This window comes from Acartia tonsa, chromosome 14 (genome assembly GCF_053477335.1).
Source record: "Acartia tonsa isolate MP-2025a chromosome 14, ASM5347733v1, whole genome shotgun sequence".
Lineage (NCBI taxonomy): Eukaryota > Metazoa > Arthropoda > Copepoda > Calanoida > Acartiidae > Acartia > Acartia tonsa.
In genome coordinates, this window is record NC_137273.1 from 12,586,154 (window position 1) to 12,597,716 (window position 11,563).

At 31.0% G+C, this 11,563-nt stretch overlaps 1 protein-coding gene across 5 annotated transcripts in view; it reads right to left on the bottom strand.

The window, feature by feature from the left end:
- Window positions 1-11,563, bottom strand: part of Arpc4 (Actin-related protein 2/3 complex, subunit 4) — a 29,027-nt gene that overhangs the window by 17,350 nt on the left and 114 nt on the right. The window lies entirely within an intron of this gene.

Here is an 11,563-nt window from a genome sequence, read left to right on the forward strand (position 1 = left end):
AATTGACATAAGGTCGATATTTTTAAATTCCTTGAATTGAGATAATTTCTTGTTTAGGCAGCCAACTTCAACGAGCTGGTACTCAGTCAATTTTAAATATTTTCTAAAAATTTCAACTGCTAGTTTCATCATTATGCTCATATTATATATTAATTAAAAGAAAAGGTTCAAATTCGATGGTTAAAAATTTTGAAATGTCCAGCTTTGCTGCACTGTGTACGAGGCCCGCCCCTCCCCCCATTTAATCCCAGTAGACATCACTTTATGTTGCAATGATAAAAATTAGTTTCTTATATCTACAATTTAACGCTATTCTCATAATGTTAATAAAAATAAAAAGTTAATAACACAATTTTAAGGTTTTTAGGGAGGGAGAGGACATTGGACTGTTTATTACACTAGTCCACAAAGTTTTATATTAACGTTTTCTTATTTGTTGACCTTAAAAACTATTTACAAAAGATGTAATTTTGTGTATCATCATTGAGAATGTACATCAATTTACCATTGTCTTATACCTTTAGATCACTAAATAACAGAACAAATCATCCTAAATACTCTTTCTGCTGCGCTACTTCAAAACAAAATCATCCTTGTTTATAATGTTTCAGCAAAAAGCCTTAATATACATTTATCTACTAGATTATTCTAGAATTTCCTGACCCGTAAACAGGCGCAACTCGATACCATACATTAACAACTCTTAAATGATGACATATGTAGTTATTTCTTGCATCGCATTATAAACAGCTTCTCGCGAATAAATTTTAATTTTAAAACCAGTTTTTTTAACACCTGAGAAGCCGAAGGCATGCGCTGAAAAAACTGGTTTTAATCTTATGATTGTACATTTTTATATTCGTAGAAAACTGGACAGACATAATACGATGCTAGACATAGTTTTTTCGTATGGATGAGAACCGGTTCTAATCCACCGGATATTAATCGGTTCCAAAGCGTTACGGGAAAATGTATTATAAAATCCTAGGAAAGGCTATCTGTCCGCTTAAAGATTGGCCGTTGTTAGGGGAACCGTTGTTTTCCGCCATTTTTATTGTTATCTAAAATGGATTTTAATCATGTTGTGTTATTTATATTTTTCAATATTTCAACTTTTTTTCTGACATTCACATCAATAATACAAAGTAGCTTGATGTCTGTCTGTCCGTCCGACAGTCCGTCTGAAGCTTAAGATCTCGGTAACCACTGAACCGATCAGATTTATACTCTTCAGGGAATATACCTACTGGTTCTGTGGTGATTTTAGGCTATTTTCTTGGGGGGTGGGACACCCCCCAACCCCCCAAAAAACAAAAAATTCACCCCCATTTTTTTTGCAAAACATTTCCCTGGTCCTTTTTTTGCTGAAGATTTCTCTGGTCCTTTTACGTATTTCGCCTTAATTTTCTTTTTTATCAAAGTTTAGTTAAATAATAAGTAAATATGTACCTATCGTATCTACATTTGCAATAGTACAAAAAAATGCCTTTGAAATAAATGTCCAGTTTAAACACAGAAATTTTAATTTTTTGTTCTCCCTCTTTTTAAAGCGAAGCTTTTCTATAATTAGGGTTGGTCCGTCCATCCGTCACAAACTGATAGTTTTTTTCCGTTAATTTAGGCATGTTAGAATTGTCCTATCGATTTCAAACTTTGCATGGTGATTCCTTTAGAAGTTAGGTACGATTTAGAAAGCGTAGCAACTTTATAATTATTACAAGAATGTCCGTACGTCCATTTTAAATATGTTAATTTTTAAAAACTTTTTTACAAATTTTTATGTGATCTAATTATCCGATTGATCTGATTTTTGGTATGTTGATTACTGGGACAACAAGTATAATGTTATAAGCGAAGCAACTCTATAATCAAGTCATAAAATGTAAGTATGTCCATATACATTATCCTGTATTAAGCAGTTTTTCAACAAATTTACTTCGACTCTTATACATTTATATTCTGATTATTTAGTTCTGACACTATATAAGTGTTAATGTCCGATTGTCCTACCTTTTCAGTGCTTCGCTTTTATGGATGTTGTCATCCTTGTTTCTAAATAACCAAGTAATTAAATAGACTGATTGAAAACAGGAAAATAGTTATTTATCACCTTGTATTATAGACTGCTTTATTATAAGATTAAAACCAGTTTTGTTAGCCTCGAGGAGCCGAAGGCTTGAGCTAATAAAACTGGTTTTAATTTTTGTATTTGTGGAAAATTGTCTGTAATACGATGCTATACATGGTTTTTCAGTATGCCTTAGAAACTGTTCTAATCCAGCGGTTTCGAAGCCAGCCTGGAAAAAAATGTTCCATTTACCTATCCATGACTCTAGAAAAAGCCTACATATAATCTTATCATGGAGGAATGACTTTTATCACATTTAATGTGAGAATGTTGATATTATCATATTCAAAATAAATGCTGTAATAAGCTTTAAAATATTTAAACACTAGTCTCTCATTGGACACAAAATGACGTCCAATAAGAAAAAGGAATAAAAATATTGGAAAGAAAATTATTTTATTTCAAAATTAATTCTTGGCATTTTGGAATAAAAAATATAGGGGAAAGAAAATTATTTATTTCAAATTTATTTCTGGTCTTGAAATAATATTCATTATTTTATTTTAATTCGAGTGTCAACCAATAAGAAATAGGCATGCTGTTTTAAAAGTTTGGAATAAAAATTATTATTTTTTGTCAATTCCTATTTTCAGAGTATAAAATGAGAATAAATTTTCCAACATCATTATTGATTTTTCTAATTTAACATTTCATACAGTGGGTAATATTTATTTCAACATTTTTTGTCATTCAAAATCAAGTGTCACAAAAATAATAATATTTAACATAAAAAAGAAATTTTTAAAATAATTTTGTTTTCTTTATTTGTTGAAGATTTAAGCCCAAGCTTTTTCTGAGGGGGGAGACCCCCCTCAACCCCCCCCCTCCTGAGGGGGGAAACCCCCCTCGACCCCCCCCCCTGACGCTCTCTTCTTTAAATCTTTCATTATTTCTGTAATTTATTCTAACTGTCTTATAAATTTCAAAACATGAGATAAAAAGGAAATAATTTGCTGTACATTATTAAAAAATTAAAAAATTGTAAAAAAAATTCCAACATGATTTTTAATTTTAAATACAAGAATATTTTTTCCTATATGATATGTTAAATTCAAATACAGGAATAATTTTGTACTGTGGAATTGAAGAAATAAATGCTGTACATTAGAGTGGCTTGATTTTAAATGATTTTCTAATTTTAAATGTGCTACATACACTTTCTGTCTGAACATCATATAAGAGACCAAAAAATGAAAAGAAAATATTTTGAATAATGGGGAGGCTCGCTGATGCATGTAAACTTTTAGAAAGACACTTGTGGGGAGAATTTTTTTTTTTTTTTTGGGGGGGGGGGGCAATTATTTTTCTTTCAAAGTATAGCTTTATGCACCTTCCCAATTTTGTCTTGAAGAGTAGAATAAGAATAAAAAATCTGTTTTTAAAACTATTCATCCTAGCAAGAAAAATCCATAAATAAATTTAAAAACCAAGAGATTTTACATTTAATTTAAGATTTTTCATGCTTGGATGAATATTTTTTAAAACCAATTTGATATTCTTATATTAATCAACAAGACAAATTCAAAAAGATGCATAAAGCAATACTTTGAAAGAAAAAAAGTTGCACCTTCAGAATAAACTTCTAAAATTTTTAATGCATGGAAACACCTTCCCCCCATTTCCCCTCAAGGACAAAATCAATTTTTTATATCTAGGTTTCTTATATGACGTTTAAACTGTAGATGTTGATTACAAATTCAATGTCCAAAATTGATCCACTCTACTGTACATTGTTATAATTTAATATTTGATGTGGGTATAAACATTAGACATAGATGGTCAATCTGACCCCATTTTTTTCTTAAAAAGAAACCTTTGTTCACTTTTTGTTGTATATGAAATACAGCCCTATAGGCAACATTATTTGCAACTAAATTTTGCAATGATATAATTTTTAGAAAGATAACTTTATTATAAGAAATTAAATTATTTATAACTAACTTATTATATGTTGTGTCATACGCTTCACATTATATGATGGAAGTAATATTTTCTTCAAATATTTCACCCAAGGAAAGCTTTAACCTAAGATATTCAACAATTTATAGCTGATACATAATGTAAACAAAATTCCCTTGTGCTGTCTCTAGGTTATCTCTATTGTATAAATGAACGTACAAAAGAGAAGGAGAAAGAGAAGGAAATAGACAGAAAAGTGAGGGAGGGGGGAGGGTGAAGAAATATAGAGAAAAATAGACAGAGATATTTATTGTTCACCCTTAGATGATGTAAATTTTTTGATAGACTTTTTTGAATTTAAGAAAAAGATAGAGAATGAGACAAAACCAAGTATCATATTTTATTAATATTGCTTATACAAGAAAGGTCATTCAAAATTATTTCACCAATATTAAGGTCAAGTGACAAAAATTTAAATTTCCACCTACTTCGCCCCCAGAGGGGGCAATAGTAGAAGGAAAATTCAAATTTTGATCACATGACAAAAACTGTTGAAATAATTTTAATATCCTTTCTAGCATTCACAATATTACGAAAATATGATAAATAACTATTATATTTTACTTCATACTTGCATTGATACAGAGATAGGTATATTCTTATACTAAAGTAACAGAATGTGTGTTTGTCTGTTTGTTTGTACCGAAGGATCTCGCTAACTACTGAACAGGGTAGCTTCTCATAGGTCCCGAGAAGGTTTATAACTATTTTGGGGGAGGGTACAACCACCCTCCCCAGCCCCCCCCTCCAAATTTTTTTTCTTACTTTTTAAAATAACAATTGAAAGTAGGAGGGGGGAAGGTTGTCGATTCCTCCCCCCCCCCCTCAAGTGCCATTTAGAGGCCTCTTGGGGCGTAGCCGCTAGTAAAAGATAAATCAACCCTCCCAAATTCAAAATCAGTTTCGTCAACGTTGAGTCAGTGTATTAACATTAGACATTTATATTAATCTACAACACTTTCTTTCCTTCAATATTTACCAGAGGCCAAGATATGGGGAAAGATTTATTTGTCATGCATTGTCCTGTCCTATACAGCCTCTATCCCCTAATAAAGTTAAAATAATTTCCATTTGCCCATCCCTTTATCCCATGAATTTATACATTTTAAACTTTTGGGAGAATTTTACATCAAGCGATGGCCAATATTATTAGTTTTCTGGGGTTAATATCAATCTATATAATCTTAGGTACAATTTTTAACTTCTCTTTTTTTAAATTATATAAGAGATACAAATTGACGTATTTTAAATATTTAGAATAGCCAAATATTTAGATATTCAAATATTAGAATTTCCAAAAACAATTTTAAGTAATTATAAATTTTTCTCTAAAAATCGCGAAACCTTAATTTTAATCCTTGTACACAATAAAAGTAAAAAAATCTGTGAATTTTAAAATTGAAAATCCGATAGGCGGCGCTAGTTTCGTAAAACATGAATATTTGGCGATTTCTCTTTAGTACCATACCTCCCAAAATAGCTATTATCCTTCCCATTACCTATGAGAACCTACACTTTAAAGAAGAACCATATCGGTTCAGCGGTTACCGAGATCTATCCTAACAGACAGATACACACACAGAAATCAAGTTACTTTTATATAAGAATGTGAAAGACAATGCGAATATGATAATATGCAGAAGTGGACAATAAATAATGTATTGTAGCTGCTAGGAATATTAAGTTTCACAATAACAAGGATGACAACATCCATAAAAGCGAAGCTCTAAAACAGTAGGACTAACGAATATTAACACTTGTAGAGTGTCAGAACTGAAAAATCAGAATATAAATGAAAAAAGAAAAATCAAAATTGTTAGTAAAACTGCTTGAAAACAGGATATTTTTTAAGGACATACTAACACTTTTAGGACTTGACTATAGAGATGCTTCGCCTATAACATTGTACTTTTTTGACCCAGGAATCATTATTAAAAAAAATCAGAAAAATCGGATGATTTTATCACAAAAAATTTGGTGTTAATAAACTTGAAAGTCGACATATTTAAAATGGATGTACGGACATTTTTGTAATTATTATAGAGTTGCTACGCTTTCTAAATAGTACCTAACTACTAAAGAAATCACCATGCAAAGTTTGAAATCAATAGGACAATTCTAACATGCCTAAATTAACGAAAAAAGCTATCCGTTACGGACGGACGAACCGACCCTAATTATAGAAAAGCTTCGCTTTTAAAAACATTTAAACAAAAAACAGAGATATCATAATGTACAACTACAAGTCAATGGTATAAGCATATTTTCCATCAAGCACTTTTTTCTTGCAAAAGTCTTTATTAACAGCAGAAAATAATTAAAAATAAACCAAATAAGCTTGGCTCTAAGTATGATAAACAGGGATTACAACATCCTTGAGCAGCGAGGCAAATAAAAAAAACAAGGGATCTAAAGGGATAAGAAAATAGCAGATGTATTAGTGTATCCTCGTTGATGATAAACAAAATTAACCCTTCTTTAGACTAAAATTAATGATTGAAATTTTTGGACACTCAGTTTTATGAATCAACCAATCAAAATTAAATAAAATTCCCCAAATTTGTTAAGCCAACGATTAAGAAACATTATTTCAAAATTTTGGGGACTAGCCTTTATTTCTGTCGTTATTTAATTTTGATAGTATATGTCGAATATATGACATGATATATTAAAATTGATAACAACGTTATAGATACTTGATAGGCAAATGAATTAAAATACACTTTACATGGAAGGACGTTAAAAATTTAATTGAAGAATAGATTCGATACTAAAAATGCTAAATAGCAAAATTTTGAAAATAAGGAAAAGCTAGGAACTTAGTAATATCGATGTTATTAATCTCCGGTATCTTATCAAATACAATACTTAGTATTGAATTTCTCATTTTTTAGGGTGTAAATGATATATGTACAAACTAGACCGCTGAACCATTATGGTTAACATTTACAATGGAATGTAGCCTTCTCATAAGTCCTGAATAGGTTTTTATTATTTTGGGGGGAGCGAGGGTATCACCACTGCACCCTCCCAAAAAAAAACCCTAGAAAAAAATGAATCCCCCAAATTAATCTTTTAAGTACTTATTCGTTTTAAAACTAAAATCGAAACAGAGTTTTCACATTAGTTGGCTTAACAACTTTGGGGACCCTAATTTTGATTGGTTGATTTATTAATTTGAGTGTCTAAACGTTTCAACCACTTATAATAATCTTAAGAAGGGGTATTATTGTGTATGATCGACGGGGATGTACAGGTTTCAGCACAACAACAACAAATAAGTGGTGGAATTATAAAAATATTTGCACATTTATAAATGAATATAAAAAGAGGAATATTTCTAAATATGAAGAGAGAGAAAATTTTGTTGCTAAGCAGATACGATATTAATAAACTAGCGGCTTCGCCCCTAGCCTCTAGGGGCTTTTCCCCATGAGGTAGTTTTAAAAAAATAAAAAAAAATTCAGGTGCCCCGAACCATACTCCCCCCCCCCAATTTTTTTTTGAGGGGGATGGAAATTTCATTTTTGGGGGAGTTGGGGGTGTCCCACTCCCAAGAAAATAGCTTAAAACCACCACAGGACCAATAGGTATACACCCTGAAGAGTAGAATCCGATCGGTTCAGTGGTTACCGAGATCTTAAGCTTCAGACGGACAGACATAAAGCTACTTTGTATTATAGATAAATATCATAATAAACCCTAAAGTAGAATTTACCCTTCAAACTTGCTTTAAATAACACTAGCGACTACTACCACATAAAATGTTTTCTTTTCCATCTATGTCAAGATCAGCTGTTTACCAAAAAATGTATTCGCTAGGCGGCGCTCATATTTTATTTATTTTTGGCGATTTCTCTTTATGGAGTGGTGGTACCCTCCACTGAAATAGCTATAAACCTTCACAGGACCTATGAGAAGCTACATTAGCGGTTAGCGAGATCCCTCTGTACAGACAGACAGACACAGTTCCTGTTGCTTTTATAAGGATTCAATGAAATAACGACTTTATAACCACTATTCTTAATATGACCTATAGAAACAGACTAAACTTATAAAATCTAAATCTATATGAAATGGCAAGTAAAATTATGTTCTTTCATTATGGATTTTTTTAGTAGAGAGGCTATTACCAATTTTATACTTGTAACCTTTTGCTTTCTCATTATTAATCGAATAAAAATCTTATTATTTGGTAAATTACAAATCTGATTGAGTTCTCCTTTTAAAAGAAGCTTCACATATGTCCCAGGGTGGTTTTAGGCTATTCTATTTTATAGTTTTAGAATGATTTAAAACCCCCATCTTACCCCTTTGAAGTCAGTGGCCTAAATGCTTGGGGCGATGCCGCTAGTTACTTCTATAAAGGAGGGGGGGGGGGGGGTAATGCAACCATCTCGTAATCAATGAATAAATGGAACTTAGAATTCGAATTTCGATCTGAAATTTTTCATGAGTAATCCTTGGTAGGTCTATTTTCCCTAAATCAAACAAAAAGGTGGAAAAGTAACGGCTAACGGTTCAGCCGTTTTGCCATTTTTTGGCTATCTATAGTGCAAATTAGTCACGAAACCTATCTCTATATAATACTTTTTGCTACACCAAAACGCTATCAAACGGTTCTAGACGGTAGCTGTTGCTATGTGCCATTTACTCATTGATTACGAGATGATTGCATTAATCCCCCCCCCCCCCCCACCCTATATCAAATATACCTACGAATTTGTTATCCATCGTACAATAAATGACATTTTCTAATGACTTTATAAATGTCGACCAAATAGCATAAAATAATTGCTGACATATTATCATTGTCATTGAGCATGAACGAAAAAACACTATTTGTGACATTTAGAGGGGGATGAATTTTTAATATCTAAAACCATGAAACACAAAAAAAGAATAGAATAAGAGAAAGTCAGGATATTTCAGTCTGTGTGCACAAAAAGATCTCGCTAACGGCCATGGTTTTTCTTTTCATAGAGGCTTTATGATAGTGTTGGTTTAGTTTTTAGGCTCCCCCCACCCCCCTCCCAAGAAAAAAGGCCAATTTACTCTTATTTAAAATAATGATCCTATTAGAAAAAGGCTCTTTTAGTAAGGGGGGGGGGGGGCGATGAAACTAATAAGTTTAAGATTTTTATTTTTTATAGCATCAAATTATAGACAGCTTACCGCGGATATTTAAATAAAAATTTATAAGATTAAAACCAGTTTTGTTAGCCATTAGGAACAAAAGGACTGGGATAACAAAACTGTGTTAATTTTAAGATTTAAAAAAAATATTCAGGGAAAATTGTCTGTAATACGATGCAATACATGATTTTTTAGTATGGTGGAGAACCGGTTCTAATCTAGCGAATATTAATCGGTTTTGAACCATACCCTCAAAGATTACTTTTGATTACATACTTCTCCAAATTTAAAAATTAAAAAATGTTTAGATTTTAAATTTTCTATAACTGAAAATTTATTGAAGAAAAAAATGAAATACGATATGTTGACAGTATAGAGGGATACATGGACATGTCATTCAAGATACATTAATCTTCTTTCTTGAACAAGCAACATAATATCCCACAAAGGGGTAGTTGCACTAAGTGCATTTAAACTTGAATTTATTGAACTGCATATTTTTTTCTGTTCAATAGTTTAAACTACATCTATAGAACATATACATATTTGAAAGAATTTCCATTTTCTACCAGGTAGTTTTAAAAATATCAAGACTTGAAAATCATGTTTTTTGGATATATGCAACATAAATGGCTGTCCTGATTTCACAAAAACAGCATTATGACTATTTTAATGGTGCGTAACTGGTTGTTATTTGTTGTAATACAAAATCATATATCTTAAATCAAATGTTATACTTTTAACTTCTGCTTCAAATCTTTTTTTGAAATGCACTTCATACAACTATCTCTTTAAACTATGCCAAAATTATTTTAAGAAAACATAGAAGTGGGATGCCAATAGGACTAAAATCAATATACAACCCCCCATAGTACACTATGCATGATCTTAAATTTATTTATTGGGTGGAAGAATTATTTGGCGTCCTTGTACTATCCCTGTGTATGATAGAATAATAATATAAACAGTAATTCGACACTAATTACTTTTTTTAACACGTATTCAAATTCTAAACTTTCCATTACGCCTTGAAAAAAAAATTCTTAGCATCGACTTTGCAGGGAGTGGATATTGGGCTGTTTATTCCACTAGTCCCCAAAGATTTAAAATAACGTTTTCTTGTTCGTTACATTAAGCAAGTGTAGGTAGATACGGTATAGGGTAGTTTGTGATGTTATGTTAACTTAATTTTTATGATTTGATAAAATAAGTTTTCTAAGCAAATGAAATTTAGCATAAATGGATATTTAATACCAGCTTTTTTAATGTTCATTTTTATATTCATAGAAAACTGAATATAATAGGATGCTATACATAAAATTTCCCGTATGGCTGAGAAACGGTTTTAATCCACCGGATATGAATCGTTTTCAAAGCAATACCTAAAATATAGATTATTTTCTCATCCCATACTTTTTTTCCCATGTTCCAAAAATATGAAATTAAATGGTTCTCACGTTAAAATTTTTTTCCCATAGGGTCAACAAAATGAATTTAAATGAAAAATATATGTGTCATTTAAATAAAATGACATTGACACATGGTTCCCACGTTCGAAAAATTTTCCCACGCATGAAATTCTTTGAAAAAACCTAAATAAATGGATATTTAAACAAACCCAATATCGCATTTTTTGCAATTGAATGATAATTGTGTGTATTTGAATGCTCTCACAATATTATTAACACTTAAGTATTGAATCAAGAATAAACAATTTTTTTTACAAAAATTCACAAAACCTTTATTTAACAATTGGAAATTTTTCTTTCAGGTTTCAGAGTTTTTTTTTATTGTATACCGTATGAAAACAAATATATATAGCGATTTGAATAACATGTAAAGATTTTAATGGATTTAGTTGTGATACATTTTTTTTTTCTCAGGCTATGGTAATCTAGTAAGGTGCAAACATTACAAGATTCAAATCTACCTTTAAAAAAAAACACAAATATGAGGGAAAGAGAGGACAATGGCAGACGTTTTAACTACCAACTATTAATTTAGACTAAATTAGTAGAAATAGCACACTATAAACTTTGTGGTAAGATTATAATTTATCTTCCCTTACCCTACCCCTGTTTCTAGGGATAAGACAGTTGCCAATAATGTACAACTACAAAATTGCCCCTTTTGTAGATTACAATTGAATTAGTGGTTGAAATAATTTGACACTCAACATAATGAACCAACCAATTAGAATTGATGAAAGTCCCCAGAGTTAATACGCCAATGAATAAGAAAAGGTTAATTAAAAATTTTAGGGACTAGTGTAATAAACAGTGTGTATGTCCCCTCCCTCAGTTACTGTATTCCAGAATGTAAAAAAAACTAGGTACTCAC